Source organism: Myotis yumanensis, unplaced genomic scaffold, assembly GCF_028538775.1.
Source record: "Myotis yumanensis isolate MYYU_CA2020_CCGP unplaced genomic scaffold, mMyoYum1.0.hap1 SCAF_3, whole genome shotgun sequence".
Classification (NCBI taxonomy): domain Eukaryota; kingdom Metazoa; phylum Chordata; class Mammalia; order Chiroptera; family Vespertilionidae; genus Myotis; species Myotis yumanensis.
The window spans coordinates 62,575,351-62,599,870 of NW_027223754.1; the positions used below are offsets into that span (position 1 = coordinate 62,575,351).

General features: G+C 39.6%; 1 pseudogene; it reads right to left on the minus strand.

Moving 5' to 3' along the window:
• Nucleotides 1-1,911: 1,911 nt before the first annotated feature.
• LOC139006166 (U2 small nuclear ribonucleoprotein auxiliary factor 35 kDa subunit-related protein 2-like) overlaps nt 1,912-24,520 on the minus strand; it is a 33,619-nt pseudogene continuing 11,010 nt past the window's right edge.

A 24,520-nucleotide genomic window follows, 5' to 3' on the forward strand; every position in this document is an offset into this window, starting at 1 on the left:
TACAGTGTTTTAGCACTTTCAATCACTTTTTTTTCAACATAACTTTTGTGAACACTTTTATAGCCTCTAAATGAAAAACTAAACTATGTGTCATTCAAAAAAAACACACACACACGTTTTATGGATCACAGAATTTAATAAAAGTTCTGCACCACAACAAGCGCCTGATAAACCTTTATTAAAATTCATTAAAAATATTGAAAAATATTTTAACAGAAATTTGCCTTCACTTTTTGGTAAACATGACAAATCGCTCTTCAAGGAGTCTGCTGTTTAATCATACATATGCGTATTCTTTGGTGGTGAAATAATGAATTTTAGGGATAAATACTCTGCTATTCACCATTAGGAAAATATTTCTTTGTATGTGAAGAGACTAATTCTCTTAGTTTCTTATTGTCAAATATCTTTACTAATTATGATACAAGTAATAGAGTTTATTATATAGAAATAAAATAAAAACAATGGAAAATATTTCTGAAAATATATTGTATAGTATTTTTCTTATATTAGATCACACCAGAGGCATTGGTCTACTGCACTTATCAGGGTCCAGAGAACAGATAAGACTAGGGCTTTCAAATACATTTAGTAATTCATGCTCTTAGATGCATTTTATTTGTATTATTTATTTTTTTATATTTTATTCTATTTTTTAATTTAAATTCTTTATTGTTGAAAGTCTTGCATATGTCTCCTTTTCCCCCCATTGACTTCTCCTTGCCTGCTCCTGCCCCCCAGCACATGCCCTCATCCTCCTACTGTCTGTGTCCATTGGTTATGCTTATATGCATGCATACAAGTCCTTTGGTTGATCTCTTAGCTCCCCTCCCAACCTCCTCTAGTTGTATTATTTTTATATTAATTTTATAATGGCTGCATAATATTTCATACAGTTCTATAATTGTATGAAATTATACAATTATAATTTTTATATTGTAAATAACACTGCAATGAAAATATTTATGCCTATAAGTTTTTCTTATATTTTATTTTTTTCTTAGGATATTCCAATGAATAATTTTACTGGGTCAAATTGTAAGATTTTTTTTTTAAACCCCTCAAAATATATTGCCTATTGCCTTTCAGAAGGATTGAACATTTAAATTGCCTCCACCTCAGTGTATTATTAGATACTAGTTTAAAACTATTTTGTCCAAGATCAGAGGTTTTCAGTTGAATATTTGTTAATTTACCATGTGAAAAACAATACTGTTTTTATTTGACATATAGAAGCCTGTGTTTAATATATATACAATGAGTTTAGAGATAAGTATTATCAGGAAAACATCATCACAATCTATGTCAAAAAGTTTCCTCCCCTCTTCTTATTTATTATTATTACTCTTTGTTGTGATAAGATATACCATTTTATTATTTCTATATGATTATGTGTGTAGAAAGGCTCTAAGACACCAGAGAATCAGTGTGCATAATTTTATTTTATATAATCTACCTTATTTTATTTACTTATTGCTTGTTTATAGCACAGAATTCTTTAAGTTACTTTAAGCTAACTTAAAATCCAACAAGAGTGATATAGTTGAATAAATTAATAGATCCACACTATGTAGTGAGTAAAAATAACATTAAGAATAGGCCTTAAGAAAATATGACAATATTTTATGAGAAAAAGCATATTCAACTGCCACCATCTATGTTCTGTGTGTGAAAAATGTGCATATACCCATAAGTAGAGAAAAATGACTCAGGTAATGCTCCAGTGTTAACTGGTTATCTTTAAGGGTTAGGATTACAGTAATATTCATGTTATTTATACATTTAGGTTTTCTAAAAGAAGCACACACATTATCAGAAAATAAGAGTATTTGATTTAAAACAGAGTTCCAGATGACATAGGGTTCTGCCAGACTTGCTAACCCACTGAAGCTCAGAGCCCTCTAAGTATGGAGCAGCCATAATAAATAACATATGCGATCATTTAAAAACAAAATCAGTTTATTTGGATTGGGGACTATGAATAGTTCTGTCCCTACTGCCTGACCTCCTCCCAAGGGGACTCCTGGACCCAGAGGGACTCAGGCTCCTGCTCCAGCTCCAGCTCCAGCTCCCGCTGCCCGGGCCCCGGCTGTGGTCCCTTTTTCTTTCTCTACTTCGTGAACTGTGCCTCTCACGACTTTTTGCTGTGTGTCTGTGAGATTTCCGACCCCCGTGTCTACTTCTCCTTTTCCTCTCAGCTTCTCCATTCCTTTTGCAGAAAAGGGCTAGACCGGGCTTCCCCCTGGGCCTGCCGTGGTGCTGGTGGTGGTGGCCCGTGCTCTCTCCTCTCTGAGCTCTTACCGAAGGAAGAGCCATACCCATCTGGAGACAGGTCCCTATTAGCTTCCCCGAATGCGTTGTTGGGATGTCCGACGCGTGAAGAAAGCTGCAGTGTTTCCCCTTGGGCATGGCTGTATTTCACACAAACCACACATGGCCATTTCCCACCGGGTCACCGGGCAGAATTCGCACCGAGCTGCCGTCCTGCAGACCACCCGCCCTTAGACAGAGACAGGGCCGCTCGGCATTCTTCCCACAGGTACTGAACATACACATTGGCCTTCAGATGAGGTTCCATGCTGCAGCTGCCGGGGACTGGATCACCTTCCACGCGTTCTTGACCTTGGGGAGCATGTCCTCTGGTGGGCCTCCTCCTCGCTGCGCTCAGGGCTGGCGTGGGGGTCCCGGGCACCCCCTGGGCGCTGCTCCATTCCAAACGTCCTGAACACGCCTCTGACAGGCAGGGTGGGACTTGACACTGGCAAATTGTGTTTCCGTGAACACCCGTCTCCGAATCTGCAAGCTCCAGTTTTACTGTAGATCGGACAGTTAACTCGCTCTTCCCCCATCATTCTCAGGTCCGTGGCTGGTTCTGGGGTTTGCAAAGAGCTGCTATTTTCCTGCTCATTTTCCACCCGCTACAGCCTCTTCTGCGCAGCCTCCTCTCGTCCTAGCTTCTCCTACAGCTTCTGCTCCTCCTCCTCTTTCTGTTTTCACTGCGGTTCTTCCCATTCTTCCTCTAGCTTGCTCTCCTGTTCTTCCTGCCGACTTCTAGCTGCCTCTTCCTTTTCCTTCTTGGTTCTGCATTCTTCTTGTGTCTTCTGCTCCGGCAGCAACCACTCCTCTTGTAACTGTTGCCTCTCTATTTCTAACAGCCTCTCTTGTTGTTGTTGTTGTTGTTGTTGTTGTTGTTCTTCTTCTTCTTCTTCTTCTTCTTCTTCTTCTTCCTCCTCCCTCCTCCGCCTCCCTCCCCTCCCCCCTTCCTCCTCCTCTTCCTCCTCTTCCTCTCCCTCCTCCTCCTCCTCCTCCTCCTCCTCCTCTTCTTCTTCTTCTTCCCCTTCCCCTTCCTCCTCCTCCTCCTCCCTCCCCTTCTCCTCCTCCTCCTCTTCTTCTTCTTCTTCTTCTTCTTCTTCTTCTTCTTCTTCTTCACTGCCCTATACTGTTTGGGGCTGTTCGTCCGGGAGCATCATCATCTCTGGGCCGCCACGTTGCCAGCACCACCATACCCACCTGTGTTATTTTATTTTATATACCTATATGTAAATACCTAGAATCATATAGATATATACATCTACATAACTATATATATAATCTATATGTGCATATATCAACCTATATATATCTATATACAAAAAGATCTAGAAGTAGGACCATAGACACGGAAGCATGGAACAGGCTGACAGATTTCAGAGAGAAGTGGGGCAGGGCGGGGAGGGAAGAGAGTAACCAAAGAGTTCATATGCATATATGAACGCAGACAATAGTGCAGTGAAGGCCTGGGGAGGGGGTGGGAGCCAGGTGGAGGAGGACAAAAGGGGAAAGATGGGGGACATCTGTAATACTCTCAACAATAAAATAAATTTTAAAACATATATCTATCTAAATAGGCATATAGAAATGTATATGTAGATACACATACAAAGGAAAACATTGAAATTTTTTGGAGAAGGGTTCTTTGTTATTTTTCAGTGTCGAAGTTTTCAGGGTGTGTGTGTGTGTGTGTGTGTGTGCGCGCGCGCGCGCGCGCGAGCACGCATTTCTGTAGATTTGAAAACCTCTGAGTGGTAGGTAATTGTAGAGCTCATCTATTCTAGTCCCTTGAAAAACTTATAGATTTCCTTGGTAATACCCTCAATAAAGTGGCTAAGTGCCCTCTATTTGTACACAGTCCTCTGTCGTGGGTCTCTGTTTGTGAGGCCTACCATACTAGATAAAAACATGTCCGGTAAAAATTCCCAGGACTAAAATTGTACTCAAACTTCTCCTCTCTAAGCACAGTGTCATTTAGTGCTAGCAATGGGGGAAAGGCTTTCTGAATCCCATTATTAGGCTAGCTTGGGAGGACAATGTGTAATGAAAGCATGCCCCTCTGTCTCAGACTTTTTAAAAAATATATATTTTATTGATTTTTTTACAGAGAGGAGGAGAGAGGGATAGAGAGTTAGAAACATCGATGAGAGAAACATCAATCAGCTGCCTCCTGCACACCCCCTACTGGAGATATGCCCTCAACCAAGGTACATGCCCTTGACCAGAATCGAACCTGGGACCCTTCAGTCTGCAGGCCGACGCTCTATCCACTGAGCCAAACCGGTTAGGGCTGTCTCAGACTTTTAAAGAATTGATACAGCTGAGATTTTACTTAGCAGATGGTAGTTGAAACATCATATTTTTTTTTAGATGTTAGGTAAACTTCCTTGGATTTTGTACAAGACTAAAGATCTCTGTTAGTGACTATCTTCATAACTTCTTTGGTTTTTTAAAAATGACATCTACTTTACACTGAAGTGGCCTTTAATACATTCTCATAACACCTTGTAATATCAGGGTAGCATGTATGAAGAGGAGAAAAGACCTAGACAGGAGGCAATATAGCTCACCTAGTTTCCTTGTTCAAAAAAACATAATAACTTTTGGGTACATTATTTGTAGAGAAAACACTCAAGGTTCACAATGATTTCAGGTAGCATAAACCTAACCTATTTCTGCATTATGCTCTGAGTTTCAGTGTTAATGTCTGTTGTCTTGACAGCAGCCATAATTTATGCTTTTAATTATACTTTTTTTTCCAGCTCTAAACTCACATTGTTTCTTTACAGTAATGAAGTCACTATGCAGCAATGTCTTTGTCATAAAGTGATGGGGCATAATGAAAACATTATTGGAAAAAAATCATGGGCAGAGAGTGACAGCATATTTAAAGGTGAGTGGGAAACATTCTGTAAGTAACTAAAAACAGTATAAGAAGATGTATATGATTTAAGCCTTACAAATACTATATATTATATCTGTACACTGTAATGTCTGCTTTTTGGTTTTCCATTAAAATCATAGTATCAAAAGAGTGGATCAACTCTTGACCAAGCTCAAGCCTTCAGCTACCAAACAGTGGTGTCTCCATCCCATTCTTAAAGACCTCCAGAAAAGGGTATTATGATCTTTCCTGGTGAGCCCCTTATAAACCTATTTGTAAGAAATTCTCTCTTAAGCCAGAATTCTCTTTCATGCTGCATTTTCTTTCACTGAAGTGTTTTCTTTTCTTAAATTCCTTAACAACTGCCAATTTTACCTCCCAAATACCTTTCCAATTGGCTACCTCCTTTTGATTGTTCTGACTTTTCAAAATTCTACTCTATTCTGTTGTTCACACTGCAATGAAATAAGTCTCTTTAAAATATAACTCATATGATTTATTCCTTTGCTTAAAATTCTCTGAAGTTTTATCTTGCCTTTAGATAAGATTTAAACTTCTCATATGGCACAGAAGCCCTTAATAATCTAGCCCCTAAATGCCTAACTACTTAATTTTTTTTCTGGAAAATTAATTTGTTTCTTTTATTTTTTTATATAAATAATGACAACTGACATATGCTGACCACTAACTATGTGCCAGGCACTCTGTAAGTGATTTTCCATCTTCCTGGGCTTCCCTATTACCATACAAGAGAGAGACTCATTGATTGGTTGCCTCTCCCACGTGTGGGAATCAAATCCTCAACCATTTGGTGCAAGGGCCGATGCTCTAAACACTGGGAAACACTGGCTAGAGCATAAAGATGAGATTAACATTTAAATCAGTAGACTTTGAATAAAGAAAATTACTTTCCATAATGCAGGTGGGCCTCATGCAATAAGTTAAAAACCTTAAGATAAAAAAAAATAGGTCCCCCAAGAAAGAAGGAATTTTGCCTCCACACTCAAGCTGCAACATCAGTTCTTCCCCAAGTCTGTCTCTAGCCAGCTTGCCTGCTCCGTAGAATTCAGAATTGCCATTCTCCACAATTGCTTGAGCCAATCCCTTAAAATAAATCTGTCCCCACCTCACCATCCTTCCCCCCACACACATGTTTCTCTGGAGAACCCTGACTAAAACACCAGATCCCTTTCCATGAATGCCCTTTTTAATATAGTCTGGACTATAAAAATTCAACTTACTACATCTACCCCTTTTTTCCTCTCTCCCACCTACCTCTTTCCTCTTTCAGTCTCTACAAAAGTTTTCAAACTTTGAGTGTCAATTTGAGAGAACTAATTTTTGCCACAGACAAAGTACATTTTTCTTCTATGCAGGCAGTACAAGAATTAAATAATCACAAGGAGGCAGCACAGTATAGGATTTGGAATATGAAGCCTGACTCCACACACCTTGGATTTGATTCTGGCTCCAGTGTACAAACGTATGATGTGGGTGAATTATTTAACTCCTTTGTTGTACACTTTCCTCATCTGTGAAAAGGGATAATAATAATTCCTGTCTCATAGAATTATTATGAAGATTGGGAATTAGTAGTTGCAAAGTGCTTACAGCGGTGCCTGAAATGTAATATGTGCAAGCAACAAATGTTTGGTAATTTTATAGCCCACATTATAAGCTATTTAACAAGGGCTGAGGATCAAACTGGGTTTGATAATAACCATTCATAATTTTATAGTATATTTCTAAACAACAGAAAAGAACACAATTATATATAGTAATGCCCCTCATAATGACAAGTTATTGTTTTGGTCAATAACAAACCACATGTATAAAGCTGGTCCCATCTTTACTTATAATAGGGTAATATGCAAATTGGTTAAGACACCGTCACAGTAACAACTGATCAGCAGGCTGCGTGTGCAGCAGGCGTGGGTGGGCGGCGATTTGCAGTGTCGGGGACGGGGGTGGGGCCAGGTGGAGAGGCCTGTCCGCCATGGCCCCGGCTGGGGTTCTGCATGCAGGCAGAGAGGCCTCCACCGGGGGCCCAGCCCTGTGGGCAGGGACTTGCAGAGTCGGGGACAGGGGCAGGGTAGTTGGGGCCCATTGGAGAGCGGCCTGTACTCCTCACATGGTGGCAGCGGTTGTGAGCAGTGCCAAACGAAGCAGCACATGTAGGCCATCAGTGCTGACGAGTGGCTGCACTAGTCCCGCCTCCTGGCCCAGAAGGTGTCTGATCACAGGGACAGCCATGGTGGGGACCAGATTGACATCCTCCTGGCCATGCCACACGGGTTTGTGGATCTGCGCAGGTGCAGGCCTCCGGTACGCACATCCTCTCCTCTCCCCTCGTGTATGAATGTCCCCCAGTGTGCTGTCACCCACATGCACGTGCAACAGTCCTGGACCACTACGCACACACGTTCCCCCCGCCCCTCCGCTGCACTTCTGTCAACCCTGGCGTGCTACATCCCCCGCAAGACATGTGCACGTCCCCTCTAGCATCCTCACGTCGTTTGGGGCATGTCTGGGTGCTCGGGGTGGGTGGCTGTGAGATAACAGTGAGAGGGCGGAGTGGAGATGCCCTGTTCCCGCGGAGGCCAGTGTGGCAACGAGATCACCTCCGTGGGGCTAATGCAGGTGCTGAGGCAGGAGCAGGTGTGGACAGACACACCTGGTGGGCGCGGCTGGCCCTCCCTGAGGTGCCTTTGGTCAGCGTTCGAGGTCGGGAACCCAGAGGAGGCAAGGAGGTCCGTCCTCTCAGTGAAATGGCAGGAGAGTTGGGGTGACTGCAGAGGAGGAATGTGCACTCTGGGTGCCGGTGCCCATGAGCGAAGGCCATCTTGACTGAGCCTCGCTTGCTCCAGGCCTAGTGCACTCCTGCAGGGCAGTGCTTTTCCGAGTTAATGAGAGAAAATATTAATTCTCCCACTGCCTGTGAAGGTGGAAAGTGGAGTGGAGAGACATGCGGGGAGTGAGCGAGGTTCCTTGTCTCGGGGTTCTAAACCTGCCGCTGGTTCCTTTCACTGCTGACTAGAGATATACAGGGTGTCCCCTCAAAATTTATGCACACTTTGAATACCTACTAATTCCAATGGGTTTAAGTATGAAAAGAAAGAAACAACAATAAAGCTGTCATCTGTTAAAAGTGCGGGCCTGAACCAGCAATCAGACATCCTCTGAGGGGTCCCAGATTGGAGAGGGTGCAGGCCAGGCTGAGGGACCCCCCACGTGCACGAATTTCATGCACCAGGACTCTATTAAAATTATAATGGATCTGAAAAGTTCCTATCACCTAGTGACTGGTAGCTGTGATATTTGGGAGTGTTCGCGTGTTTGTGTTGATGCTGGTGTAAACCAACCTACTGCACTGCAGTGGTATAGACGTCTAGCACATACAGTTATGTACAGTATATAACAGTTGATAATGGCAATGAATATGTTGCTGGTTTATGTATTTACTATACTATATCTTTTAATCATTATTTTAGAGTGTATTCTTTCTACTTATAAAAAAAAGTTTGCCGTATTACACTGGCAGAAGCCTCATACATCTCATTTACTGCATCTCTTGATTGCATCATTTTCTCTGGTGCTTGATTTAATCCCATGTTGTTTTGTTCATCATGGTCTCTAGGTGTACAAAATCTACTGTTAATGTTACTACATCAAGTAATTGACCTGGAAACAGAACTAAAAGTGATTAAGGACTATGAAGGTGGAAAATCAGTGATGGTTATTGCTCAGCAGTCAGGCATGTCCCATTCCACCATAGCTATGATCTTAAAGAATAAAAACCATGTGACGGAAGCTGTTAAAGGCATTCATGGAAGGCAGCAAGACTAGTGAAAGTTTGAGAAGGGTCTTTGTCAGACTAGGAGAAACTTCTAGTGACCTGGATTGAAGACCAGACACAGAAGTATGCACCTCTCAGCACCATGACAATCACATCGAAAGCAAAGCGATTGAGATGTTGAAAGAAAAGGCTGGACCTTCCTGTGATGTTGAATTTACTGCTAGCACTGGGTGGTTTAAACAATTCAAGAATTGTTATTTATTACGTAATGTGAAAGTGAGTGATGAGTCTGTGAGTGCTGATGTGAAGGCAATTGAAGAAATTTTGGAAATCCTAGATAAGCTGGTTGTGGAGAAACATTATTTGCAGAGCAAATATAGAGTATGGATGAAACCAACATTCTGCAAACTATGCCCAAAAGGACTTTCATGTATAAGGAGGCCAAGTCAGTGCCAGGCTTCAAGGCTTTTAAAGACTGGACAACAGTCTTGCTTGGGATCAATGTCGCAGGCTACAGATTGAAGCCTTTGTGATGTGGCACAGTGAGAGCCCCAGGGTCTACAGCATGTCAATAAGCACACACTGCGTTGTACAACAGAAACAGTGAGAAGTCCTGGGTGACCCAACTACGTTTTCAGGATACCCTCCTGAATTGCTGTATCAGTGAAATGGAGAAATACTGTTTGGATAATAACATACCTTTTAAGATTTTTATTATCCTATATAATAAAGAGTTAATATGCAAATGGTCGTCACGCCCTCATGCCCTCACGCCCTCATGCTGGAACTGCTCAGACACTCAACACTGGGGAGAGAGGAATGGGGACCAGCCAGGCACAAATGAGCTCACGAGACAGGGATGGGGAGGAGCCAGACACAAATGAGCTCACAAGAGAGAAATGGGGACCAGCCAGGCTGTGGCCTGGGAGAGGGATAAGCTGCCCGCCCCGTGGTCCTGGATGCCAGTGCCTGCGGCTGTGGCCCAGGAGAGGGACAAACCACCTGCCCTGTGGTCCTGGGCACCTGTGGCTACAGCCTGGGCAAAGCCCATAGTCCCCTGAAGCTGTGGCCAGCCTGGGTGAAGCTGGCCCCGGTTCTGAGTGCTTGCGGCCAGCCAGAGGGAGGGAAGCCCGGGTCCCGGGTGCCTGTGACTGGCTGGAGGAGGGAATCTTGGGTCCTGGGTGTGGGGTGAGGCAGAGGCAGTTAGGGGCAATCAGGCCAGCAGGGGAGCAGTTAGGGATGATCAGGCAGGCAGGCAGAGGTGGTTAGGGGCACTCAAGTAGGCAGAGATGGTTAGAGGTAATCAGGCAGGCAGGCAGAGGGGTTAGGGGTGATCAGGTGGGCCAGCAGGCGAGCAGTTAGGAGCTAGTGGTCCCAGATTATGAGAGGCAGTCGGACATCCCCCGAGGGGGTCCCAGATTGGAGAGGGTGCAGGCCGGGCTGAGGGATGCCCCCCCTCCCCGTGCATGAATTTTGTGCACCCCACCACTAGTTGTATTATAATTGCCTACAGTATTCAGGTTTGGAGCCTCGGACAGTAGACTATACCATATAGCCTGGTGTGTAGTGAGCTATGCCACCTATATATGTGTAAGTGCACTCTATGATTTCCTCACAATAACAAAAGTACCTAATGATGCATTTGTCAGAACGTATTCTCCTTGTTAAGTGATGCATGATTGTGTTTATCTTCTTTTCTGACTATAACCATCATGTATTTTTATCTTTAGAAAAGATAAGATATACAGAGACACAGGGGGAAAATCAAAACCTTTGTAGACCAAGGGCAAGTAAACCTTTTCTGTCAAGGATCAGACAGTCAGTGGTTTAGGTTTGTATGCCATATCATCTCTGCTTTAACTCCTCAGTTCTGTTGTATTTCAAAAGAGGCTACACAAGTGTGCATGAACGTGCTCCAGTAAAATTTTACAAAAACAAGTCTTGGGTCAGATTTGGCACCTTGGGCCATAATTTGCTGATACCTGCTCCATAACTATGGCTGTGACATTCATGAATTTATTTTCTGTCTTTTTTCTATGCACACATATATCTAATTTACTGTGACTATAAGTTACAGTTCTGCCTTTTACTGGCTATTTCTATTTTAAATAACTGACGAATAACTTTAGATATATACCTGGTTTTGATTTCTGCCAGTTCCATACGATAGATGAAAAGTACTAATATGAGTTTCCTCAGAGAACACTCAAAACTGGGACAGGAAAGGGAGAAGCAGGCCAAGTGCTCATGGGGGTGTTATAATGGGCTGGGCTCCCCCTGCTTAGAGGCTAGCAAGACACTAGCCCTGTCCTGCTGGTGTTCTAGTGCCTTGGCCCAGCAGCCTGTCAGCACAGAGGACAGCTCCCCAGGGGCCCTGGGCATCCTTGGTGGCTGGGTGCCTGCATGATTGCCCAAGACAGGGTTGGGTTCTCTAGTACAGGGCTATCCAGGCAGCAGGTCTGCCACATGTTCACCACAGGAGAGAGCATATTGGGAGGTGGGCTTTCCCGCAACTTCGTTACTGGCAGTAAACCAATCTGATGGCACGGAGCTTGGTCTAGGTGGAATTCTGGGATGAAACATGGCTGCGTGCCACCCCTTGATAACCTTTACTCCTTTCTGGCCTTTGCTCAAATGCTACCTTCTCAATAAAGCTACTCTTGACCATTCTACTAAAGTAACCACATAACGCTGCTCCCTTCCCTGCAAATCAAAACGATTTCTCTATCACTCTTACCAACATGTGACATGCTAGCTATTTAATTATTTGCTTGCTCATGGTCTATATTCCCCCACCAGAATATCAGCTCCATGAAAGCAGGAATTTTTTATGTTTTGTGTTTGTTCACCGTCAGGCACAAGCTAAGCACTCAATAAACATCGGTTAAATAAAAGAATGAATGGGTCACACTGCCAAATTGTTTACCAGAGTCCTACTTTCTGGAATTGTTTTCCAGAAAACAAAGGAAATTTACACTTCTGTAGCAAGAACAATAGCATGTTCTTACTACACCTTCATAAGCATTACGTTATGTTCTAAAACATTCTTTTGGGTTCAATTTACTTTAAATTGTTTTCCTTAGATTACTGTACATTTCTTTTCTTTAAATAGTTTCCTCATGTTCATTGCCCATTTTGAACAAACTAATTTAAACACTGAGAGGTTGATTTTTGATCTCCTTACGCCCCTCAGTTTGTCTACTGAGCTCTGCGTTGGATTGGTTGGGATAAAAAACAGTGCTCAGCTGCTGTGTGTGTGTGTGTGTGTGTGTGTGTGTGTGTGTGTGTGTTGGGGTGGGGAAGGGTGGGAGAGGATGGGGGAGGAGTTCATTCTCCTCAGCTTAGAAAGTTCACTTTAGATCTGGCTATAAAGGTTATGAATAGTTTGGTTAACTTTGTGTATATGTATTAAAAAAGGGGGGGATTTTGGCAATTTTCCAGAACTTTCAAATACTAAAACTACGCTGGCTTTAATTTTTTTTTACTCATGGGGTGCCTCTTAATGACATGGACAAAATTGCCACTTCACTTTGCAACTATTGACTGATGCCATATGTATGTGCTAACAGAACCATTATAGAAAATGTTAGAAAAAATACAATGGGTTGTTTAAGTGATCAGTCTTTCTTTAAGCGTATTCCAGTTTAAAACACAATAACTACTTACATGGATAAATTAATTCAGGTATTTCTCAAATACAGTCTCAATTTCTATCTGAATATTTATTGCCATGCTAGCTATTTAATTATTTGCTTGCTCATTGTCTATCTTCTCCCCCCACCAGAATATCAGCTCCAGGGGGTGTAGGTAAAATAACCACTTACAATATAGTATGTTTTAAGGGCATGCCTTCAATAGCATTGCCCTATCAGGGACCTGTCTGGATCAACATTAAATACTCTAAAGGTGAACATTTCTGACTATCTGTTCATTTCACTCTATCTTTTTTTTTCAAATTTATCTTTATTGTTGAAAGTATTACAGATGTCTCCTTCCCACACACCCCTATTCACCCCCCAGGCCTTCACCAAGGAGTTATGCTTATATGCATATAAGTTCTTTGGTTAATCTCTTCCCACTCCCCTACGATATTTGTCAGTCTGTTCCATGCTTCCATGTCACTGGATCTATTTTGTTCATCAGTTTATTTTGCTCATTAGATTCCACATATGAGTGAGATCATGTGATAGTTGTATTTCTCTGACTGGCTTATTGCATTTTGCATAATACTCTCTAGGTCCCTCCATGCTGTATCTTATGTTAAAAAATACACCTTTGGAGAATAGGGGCATGGGGTGGATGAAAATGGGAGCAAGTACTTATGTGGGTTTGCATATTTTAATCCCCAAAGTCTGCTTTATTCGCAGGCAAATCTCTTTTCCTTCCTTTGCTGACAGAAATGTTCCTATAATAGAGACTTGTAATTGAAACTTGCAAATAGCATTATAAAAGAAATAAATATTTTTATTTTAATAGCAACTATAAAATTTCTATAACTCAGATAGTTACACAATTTTATAACAGCCCATTCACTCATCCATGCTTAAATTTCCATGCTAGTTGAATTTTTTCTTAAAGATAAACAAATAAGGCTTTTTGCTTATAAATTACACATTATCCTGTATCTAATTAAAATTATTTTTATCACATATCCTAGAAGTAGTTGTTTCTTTCTTATTCTTTTACATATTAGGAGATGCTTTTGGTCAAGCACTAGTGTGTTTTTTCTTTGTTTAACCACAAAATACTCATTTGGAAAGCTATTTCTAACCTGAGCATTACTTTTAAAGTGACTTGTACACATGCCAGTTTTTCTGCATGTTTTGACAAATGACACATTTCCTTTGGTGCTTCCTTGTGGGTAACAGTGTGTGAGGATGTGGTGTTGGAAAAATTTATTACAGTTATTTTGCAGTTGATATTAAAAAATGTGATGTATTATACCAGGTGTCTGACCTTTAAAGATCTTAGGACCTAATTCATTACAACATAAAATTTACATATTATTCAACTTTGCTGCAGATCTTTTATGAACAAGTCATGGTGTGTATGTATATCAGGAGAGAGAGGAAAAGTCAAAGCCATGCAAGGAACTGAGGTCCGAAGCCCAAGCTCGGCTCTTTTTGTGAGAGGGAGGCAACCACCTAATAATTAAACTGGGGAGGAAAAAGCATGGAGTACAAAGCGGAAATTGTGTGAAATAGGGAAGCACATCTTTTCATAGTCCTCACCTGGCCTGCCCTAATCTGTGGTGCAATGAAAACCACATCTGAGAGAGACTGTGGAGAGACAGCTTTAGAAAATATCTTTAAGTACCGAAGTCTGCGATACAACCAGCAAAATAATACCCACACAATGGTGGTTCATGTCTGATTTAAAAATACAAGAAGAGATTTTAAAATGAAAATTATGAAATACCTTAGAGATAAAATAAATGCCTTTGAAATAGTGTATATCTAACAGTTTTTAAAAGAACCAGAATTTGTAGCACATTGTAGCAAATTAATTTGAACATTAAAAGATTATGTGTTATTGGAAATCAGATGTTATTTTAATTCTTTTAAATATATTCAATATTTCCTTTTCAATAGCTGCTAGAATATCCATTTCCTCATAATTTGCTTTCATCTTATTTGTGTTTGGGATCAAATAAATATCCATTAAATCAGAAAGTCCTACTTTTAAAAATGCATATGTTTACATGATGACAGTAGGAATATTCGTTTGTAAGGTGCTGGGCCACAATGATTTCATATCACTCAAGGACCCACAAAGCTCTGATTGAGAATAATATCTTTCCCTGAGGAGACCATGATATTATAAGGCAGAAAAATAAGTCTAAATCCTTCTTTTTATAGAGACTATAAAGTAATTTGAGTTAATACAGATGGGTTATTAATATCAATATAATCCAAACACTATTTAAAGATTCAGTTTGCTATCAAAGATAATGTTTCCTTATTCTGCAGTTTAATTAGCAAGGAGGAAGCATTTTATCTGAAATACTGATTTTGTAAATTAATTTGCTGGAAGGTATAGAAATATGCTTGAAGTTTTTTTGTTTTAATAATTTTTAATAAATGTGTAGAAGCAATTGATACAGGACAAAACTTGAAAAGCTGTAATTATCATAAGGGTGAGTTGCTTCCAGCAAATGCAAGCCACTCGCTTAGATTAATGGCACACTAAGAGGAAGAGCTGTGTATTTGCAGTAGAGGGCGCTGTCTTCCAGTCCTACCACCAGCTAAAACAGAAGGTCACTCAGTCTATTGATAAATCACACTGCCGTGATTCCTAACTGACAGCTCAAACTAACATCAAGCTGGATGAGGGAGAACAAAAGGCCATCAAGCAGCCATTTTCTTGACACTTTTATTCAATCACCAGCAGATTGCTTACGACAGCAATAGCAGCTGTTTTGTCTTCATCTTTCCACATTTGATAAAAGGTGTCAACTCAAATTTTTGTAAATAATTCACTTGCCCCTACTGCACACACCAGCACTGTTCAGCATATGTATTTTGTGTGAGCAGATCACTGAGGCAGGTCAGAGCTCAATGATATCAACTGAAGGTCATCTGTGATCTAAAAGTAAGCTTCCATAAAGCTATACAGTTCCTCAAGGTCAGAGATAAGAACTACGTGTAGATATTTGTGGTGGGAACAAAAGGTTAAACAATAGGGAGAAAAAGTCTGAAAGCGCTTCCTTTCATATACGAGTGCTTTTCTTTGTTTAAGAAACCTCATTCACAGGCTCCTTGGTCAATTATCGATGTAGGGTGTTTGTAAACCCACCTAAGAGATTACACATCTAAATTGGTCTTTCAAAAGTTTGAAAAAATATTATTTGTAGCATGCTATTCATCATGATTGTACAGCAGCCAGACTTGCAATTCGTTTCTATGTTCTTTTTAAAAGAATCATAAAAAGAGTGTCAAAAATTAATACAGTTAGATAGAATTTCATTTATCTCATTCATTTAAAATTCTACCCTGAAATGCATTTAGGCTTGAGAGCTGAAAAAAAAATAGAGAAAGAAGGTGTTTTATATCATAAGAGCTTCATTTGCTTTAAGGGCTTAGAGAAACTAATAGAGAAATCCTTGAATTATTGCAATAAGATACTCTATCTGGTGTTGGCAGTTGCTAAAAGTGCTGAGATTAAAAATGATACATCCTTCAATGCTGGGTTGTTTTTTCAGTTACATTACTCCCAAAATAAATCTAAACAACAAATAGTCACTATTTGGTTTGTATTTTCTAATAGGAAAAGTCCATGTGCTTTGGAGATCCTGTCCGAGCTCCAGTGCAGGAGGATTTATTACCTGTAATTGATGTGCACGGAGATCAAAGAGCAGCTTCCTCACATTTTCTCCTATTCTTCTTACCTCAGAAATCGGGGGGAGAGGGGCAATAACTCTTGCAGCTCCTTTGGAATAGGTGTAGAAGAAGGAAATGAACCTGGGTAAGGTACCTCCACACTAATACAGGGCATTAACACATTTTTTTAAAGAATCCAAATAGCTAATTCAATTTCTGGTTAAAAGTTAATACCCGCAAGAAGAATGAATATTTTCACACTTTAAACATTAATAAAGTAGGGGACAAACTAAGATTTGGAATAATGTTTAAATCTTCTGAGTTTAAAAGCTTAATGCTACCTTCTCACGTTCTCTCTAGGTTATTATACATTTGCACTTTCTGCCACTTAGCACATGCCATTTTATATTGTAACCTGTCTTTTTACATACAGTTTGTGTGTGTTTGTTTTCTCAACAGGGATTGTGGGACTACAAGGGCAAGAACCATCTCTTAATTGCATAACATGGATACTTTTATGTTTTCATTAAGCAAACAAAGCACTTGCATACCTTATTTGATCTTCATAATTGTCCTGTGAGGTGGTCAGATAAGAGATTATTATCTCCAGATTGTAGGTGAGGAAACTGATGTTCAGAGATGCACAAGATAACTCTACATTTCTGTTACAGAGGCAGTACTCAAATCTAGGACACGTGGCGTGTAACCCAGCGCTTTCCCACATAACCTTAATATAGCATGTAAACAAAGAGGCGCCTGGCTTGGCATCTCAAAATAGAGCACGGTGCCGGCATACAGCAAACATTCAATATACTGTTAAATACATAAATGGTAACCATATGTGTCTAACCAACAGATATGTAAAAGGCACTCAAAAGTGTTTGATAGTTTTATTGATAACAATGATTTGGGCAGTAGATCAATTCCAGAGTAAATATGACTTGTGGACAAGAAAACTAAGAGAAATGCAATGTCTTTGGTCTGGAATGGATGTGTTTTCATGATAAATTTCTTTGATGGTAAAATGCAGATAATAGTCACAGCTTTATTATCTTATCAGATTGTTGTGTGGATCAAAAGACATTTTGAAAGGTGTTTTGTAGGCTGTGAAGTGCCATATATGCACGTGATGGGCTTTACTGGGATTAAGGCAGTGCACGATGACTGCCAAGTGAGGGCGACAGTGAGTTCAGAAGTGAGAGCAAGCTCTACCTGGAGGGGTGTGGGAAATTTTGAAAGCATGCTAGGAGAAGGCATTTCAAGAAGACAGGGAAATCTAAACCCAAAGCCAGAAGTAGAAATGGACAAGACATGTTTAAATGAGAATGAGTATAGCTTGATAGGGCTGCTTATAGAAGTGAGCAGATGGATTTAGGTTTGGAAAGATAGGTTAGGGTGTATTTGGGGACACTTGGCTGTCTTGGTACCACTGAGAAAGTCTGACCTCAAATGGAAACATGCGGCTTATTTGAGAATGGCCATAACTTTCCATTTAACTAATTGCATATGAGGAAAGCAGAGAAGACTTTAAGGGAGCTAACCAAATTCCTCAAGAAAAAAAAAAAAGACCCCCAGTTACATAGGGGAACAGTAATTATTGTGAGAGAAAAGGCTTCCCAGATAGTGTATAATAACAATAGCATACTTTATTGGAGGAATGCTATGTCTCATGTTATTCTAAGTAAATTATTTACATTGACTCATTTAACCTTCATAATAGAGGAAATTGTTATCACTGGGCAATGAGATAACTGGTACCTAGGAAGGTAAGGTGATCCCAGGTCACTCACTGGGAAACTGCGGAGCTGGGCCCACCCTCGGCGATCTGTCTGCACAGCCTGGCTCCAGCACTGTCAAGGTCCTGATTTACTGTTAAGTCAAAAAGCACATCAAAGAGTAATGATATTAGGTGTGTTCACTTTGTGAAAATTCATTGATTTATGCATTTTTGTATGTTTCACTTCAATAATGAGTTATGTTAATTAAAGAAAAGTAAGTATTCTATGTGCTTATAGAAGAAAAGATCAGAAGGATATGTACAAACTGTTAACCTAATTATCTTTGGTTGTAAGGAATATTAATAATCTAAACTTTCTTCATTTTAGTTATCTCTATTTCCACATTTTTGATAATTGCCGGGGCTTTTCACATGGTGTACCCACCACCTTGCCTGGGCTGACCAGCAGCCCCTGAATGACGGATGAACAGATTACTCTGACACAGTTTCATTGTGGGGGAGAAGGCTAAGGGACGGCCTGGCTGAAGAAGCCAGGCAGCCTCGATTGCCTGCCTTGTTAGCCTTTATTGGAATTTTTATCTTTAGATACAATCAGTAGGGTGAGTAATCTTGGGAAGATACACGTGTTTACATTGTCCTCTAGGCAAGGGCATCCAGGGATTAAGCATAAGGATTCCAGTAAACATCTGGGGTCTGCACGTACACAGACTTGTTTGGAAAGGTCAAGAAATAATTAGGGGCACCACCTTCGACACTCCCCTAAGTCTCCCCACTCCCCTAAGTCAGAATTCTGATAAACAGGGCAGGTGGCCTTCTACACACTTCCCTTTTCTCAGAATATCCTCCTTACAACTTTCCAACCAAGTCTCTTATGCTCCCCAACAGATAATTACCCTATAAAACTTTTGTAATAAGAAATATCACTTTAAGCAAACAGAAAACTTATGATGAGGAAGAAATGAAACTAACATTGATTTAACAATGACTATATTATACTTATTATCTAATTTTCAAAATAACCATTTAAAGAGATTTTGCACTATTTGTTGCCATTTGAGCATAATGTGAATTTCAGCATGGTAAATAACTGGCCCAACTCACATATGCCACTTAGCACATAATTAAAAGAGACAGAATTTGAATCCAGAACTGATTCTAAAACCCAGGAAACGATTAAGGAGAGAATTCAGGGATGGAGAAAGAATTCTAGGAGGCAAGTTCTAATTTGGTGTAGTAAGACAATAAGAGCCAGAAGAAATCATCTTGAAAAACTGCTAAATGGAAAGAAAGTAAAAACGATTTTTTATTACACAAAAGCATAGTTTGAAACTTAATTAGCAACCCATAGATTCTTTAATATAGCTTATCTGGAAGAGCTTATATAGCTCAATTTTTTGTCTCATCACTGGATATCTTCTTCAAACAAAACTGAATAAATCATCAGATTTTGTGCATGATTCTGGGAAGTCAGATTCAAAGATATTGTTTACTCTATATAAAGTTTTTTGTTTGTTTTCATTTTGTTTTGTTTTACCCAGTATCCCCACAACATCCCCCGCTCCCCCCACTTCTTTTTCTAACAAGGATGCCCCATATTTCTGGTCATTTTCCAGTCACTAATGAGATTGGACATGAAACAATTTGTTAAAGCAGTTAAAGAGTTTAAGTGTTTTCTGCAGAATTGAGGAGAGAAGTTAAGAAAGGGACAATGGATTCTGGCATGTAGAGTAAGAAGGAGGAAACCATTGTTTTCTACTTTTAAAATAGACAAGAACAGAAACTCTTGGCATGTGACCTTGGCTAAATTACTTGGTTCCTGTGTGAACCAAGTGTAAAGTGACATAAAAAGACATCCACCAGGCAACACAGACACTGCATCTGACTTAAGGTGCTTTGGTAAGTAAGTTATGTCTTTATTAGCTCAGGCTGGGACTAAAAGGTGATTACAGTTCTCTGCAAAAGATGTTTTAAAGGTTCATCCTTTTTTTTTTCTCCTACAAGTTTTCTTTCCTATTCAGGGGTCTATTTCACCATTTGCTGCTGAGTTCTAGGAGCTTGTGAAGCTGCCTGTAACAACAGCAACAACAACAGACACTGATATTTTTATTTCAGTGGGTAAGGGCACAGAAGAAAAAATAATCTGTTTTTTAAATAGTACCTTCCATGGTATTTTTTGTGTTGGGAAACAAATAGTTCTGCCAGTGTCTGATGTGGCATTGTTTTCTATCTATTTTTATATATACCAGTATTTGTTGTTTTCTTACTGATATCTCTGAAATGACTGATTCTGGGAAAGCACAGAGGAAATTCAGGAAAATGAAACTTAATAAGGTTGATGTTAACTCCTAGAGAAGTACAGAATGTATGGTTAAACAAATGGTTTTCGGTAATTCTTAGAAATCAACAGGACGTCTAACAATTAATCATGTCAAACACATGTCTTAGCAAAACATATGGGAGTTCCCAATATATTCAAATATTCCCTTCTTAATGAGCATTTATTGATTACCTTATCTAAAATTTTAGCCTTTGTATTCTCTACTCCTGCTTTGTTTCTCTCCTTAGCATTTACTGTCATCTTATATACTATTTTATAACTTATTTTGTGCATTCCACTAGAGCAGCGGTTCTCAACCTGTGGGTCGCGACCCCTTTGGAGGGTCAAACGACCCTTTCACAGGGGTCGCCTAAGACCATCGGAAAACACATATATAATTACATGTTGTTTTTGTGATTAATCACTATGCTTTAATTATGTTGAATTTGTAACAATGAAAATACATCCTGCATATCAGATATTTACATTACGATTCATAACAGTAGCAAAATTACAGTTATGAAGTAGCAACGAAAATAATTTTATGGTTGGGAGTCACCACAACATGAGGAACTGTATTAAAGGGTCACAGCATTAGGAAGGTTGAGAACCACTGCACTAGAATGTAAGCTCCATGAGGAAAAGGTTCCCCAACCCCTTCCCCTACCTGATTCTATTACCTGCTGTATCTTTAGCACCTAAAATAGTCCATGACACATACTAAATGTTGAAAGAAGAAATATATTTGTAAAGATATTGAAATACAGACTAAATAATAATAATGTTATTTGGATTAAACCATCAGAACCAATGTTGATAACTTCAAAGAAGGTCTCAGGAGAACTTAGTTCCCTAAGACTCTGGCTATTCTCAAGAATCGCTCAGTGAAAATGTAAAAGGTAGGGTTAAGAAACTTTTTGATGAGCCTAAGCTAGGAAGAATTTAACTTGGTTTTGAGAGGCTAAAAACTGGACGCAGGCAAGAAAGCTAAGAATATATGCACCCCTATGTTCATTGCAGCATTAATTATAATAACCAAGATTTGGAAGCAGCCCAAGTGTCCATCAGCAGATGAGTGGATAAAAAAGCTGTGGTATATTTTCACAATAGAATGTTACTTGGCCATAAAAAAAAGAAGGAAATCTTACCCTTTGCTACAGCAGGGATGGACCTGGAGAGTATTATGCTAAGTGAAATAAACCAGTTAGAGAAAGACAAATACCATATGATTTCACTCATATGTGGTATTTAATAAACAGAATGAACTATCAAGCAAAATAGAGACATACCCATAGAGAGCAGGCTGACAGTTGTCAGGGGAGGGTGGTTGGGAGGCTGGGTGAGTGGGGTGTAAGGATTAAAAAAATATTATGACATGTATTGACAAAAAGAGATACATACTTTAACCTTCTTAAAAAAAGACATAATAGAAAAAATATAATCTTATTGATCTAATTGAAAAAGCTGTAGAACAGTGAATAATTTATTTAGCTTTCCTATTTCGTATTTCTGAGGTGTGTTTTTTTTTCATATTAGATGGATCCAACTAGACTTTAAGTCTCTTGCAGGTACTGAGATTACTCAATCTTTGGAAGCTAAGGAACCAGGCAGTCAAACTGACAAACAAAGTGGAGGTAATGGCAGAGAAAGAGTGGAGGCAAAGCAAGCAGAGGTGGCAGTTATGGGAGCTGAAGGGACAGGGGTTATATAGGCAGCATTAAGTGGAGTCAAGGCCAATAGTGGTTGAAGTGATGGTTGTGGCTGAGCACGATGAGAGGAGGTACAAAAGGAAGAGGAAGAGAGGGCAATGGAGATGTCTCTTGTCCACTCTCTCTGTTCTTGAAATTGTTCCTCCTGTCTTCTGATTATTTCCACATTGATAGAAACACTCATTATAAATAAAAGAGAAAAAGCAAACAAAACAAAAACTCAACATTTCAAATAGCGGTAGGGGTGGACTCCCACTAGGAAATTGGAATGATTGCTATCAGGAAAGTTTTGTGCCATGCTCCCAAAGTTATGTAAGAAAACACATTCACCAAGTGAGTTGGCATTCCTAAATATGATAAAGAATTACTTCAGAGTCTGTTAAGGTGGTCATTGTGTTGATTGTGAAGATCAGTGGTTCTTAAATTTTAGCTTGCATCAGAATCACCTGAATGGCTTGTTAAATACAAGCCATTGTTTTGGGCTCCACTCTCAGAGCTTCTTATCCAGTAGGTCTGGCATAAGACCCAAGAATGTGCATTTCTAACAAGTTCTCGGTTGATATTGATGCTGCATGTCAGAGACCACACTTTGAGAACAATTGTGTAGGCTTTGTTTTGTACTAGGGCGCCTGGGTATGAAATCTACAAGCTACCCAGGCTGGAAGTCACACAAAGGAGTCCCTGAAGCCCTCCTTTGAGGATTTAAGACTTTGTTGTGTTTCAGTATGGAAAACAATACTAAACTCACTGTTGATGTATCCTATTATTCCTTTTCAAGTGGGAGAAATAGACTCAATGAGGAAAACCTGGGGTGAAATAGGCCTTGGTTGACAGTCTTTGGTAACTCTGCTACCATTTCTCAGTAAAGAGAAAGGAGAGAATGCTATTGGTTCTCAAGTCAGGAGACTTAGAATCTAGACTTTGTGTTGACTCTATCCAGTTATATCATCTTGTTCAAGTCAATACCCTGGATTCTTTCTCCTCATCTGTAAATTGAGAATACCAGACTAGATGGTGTTTAAGATATCTTCCTGCTCTAAAATTCATTTTGTATGGTACTAAGTCAAAGCTGGCATTTATATATCACAATGGCAAATTGAACAGTTTATCTTTGTGACAATTGAATTTCTCTGGAGGGTTTTTTTTTTTTTTTTTTTTGGTGAAGAAAGGTCTTAGTGATCCAAATTTTCTCTGAAAGTGAATGTGAGATCCCTAATAGTACCTGGCACACAGTACTTAATGGTAGTCATTCTTTTCCTTTCTTGTCTTTATCTCCAACTAGAGGCCCTGTGCACAAATTTGTGCATGGGTGGGGTCTGGCTGGCCCACCCCGATTGGCCTATCGATCGGGCCGAGGAGAGGGGCCGAGGGCGGTTGGCCAGCTGGCCCCTGGGTGAACTCCCGGTCGAACTCCTGATTGAGGGAACAATTTGCATATTAGCCTTTTATTATATTGTATGTTAATGATTCTTTGACAAAATTTAAGTAGTTTGCTTTTAGTTCAGATTAGAAATTCTGTCATTTAAAAAAATGTAATAAAAACTTAGACCCATTTTGGAATTTATAATCCCATTCCATGCTCTTGTTGTTTATGTGTTTTGCCACCAGATAGCAGAATTACCCTTGTTATAGTCTTTTTATGATTTAGATGGGTTTACTTTTTGGAAACTCTTTGATAGAGAAATGTGGGAGAGGAAGTCCTTCTAACCTCCTATCTGAGGATAATTGGTACTGGAGAAAAAACTTTGTCCAAGTGAATCCAGTTAAAAATGCTGACCAAAATGGGCTAAAAAAAATGGCTTGAGTGGACTTTATCTTGAAAAATAAAATTAAGAGTTATAAAAAAGGTTTAATTGCTCTTATATTTAACCAAATTCAGTTTTTATTTTCAACTATGTGCCCAAAAAAATGAATCAAGTTTTTTGTTGTTATTGTTTTGCTTTGTTTGTTTTTGTTTTGTTTTGTTTTTTTGCTTTTGGGCAGAATCCAACTTACATTCTGCTAGTTCAGCTCTGTCTCCTAGAGGAAGAGTTGCTGTCTTGGCTTGTTAGCATAGTACAATAATAAAAGAAATGACTTCTGTAAAATTACTCAAGGACTTTATGAATTTTCACAAGGTCATCTCTTAATTCTTTGACACGAATCAATCTTTTTGCAAACACTGATTGTGTTATTACCCTTGTTGATATTGCTTTTCTTCAAGTGTTAACTGGTTTAACTCTTTTTCATTTGTTTTGGTTAATGTCCTATGAACAGTCTGATGACAGCACTTCCTTTGAGTTTATTGAATCCTGGATTTTTGGTAAGATTTGCAATTTCATTTTGTTGTTGTTAAAAAAGCATGTTAACCTGAAATATGGGGATAGACATTAGTATTAAGGAGAAAAGAATTGTTTTTCTAGGAGAAGTTTTATTTATGTTGCATTTAAACAATCAGCCTAAAATCA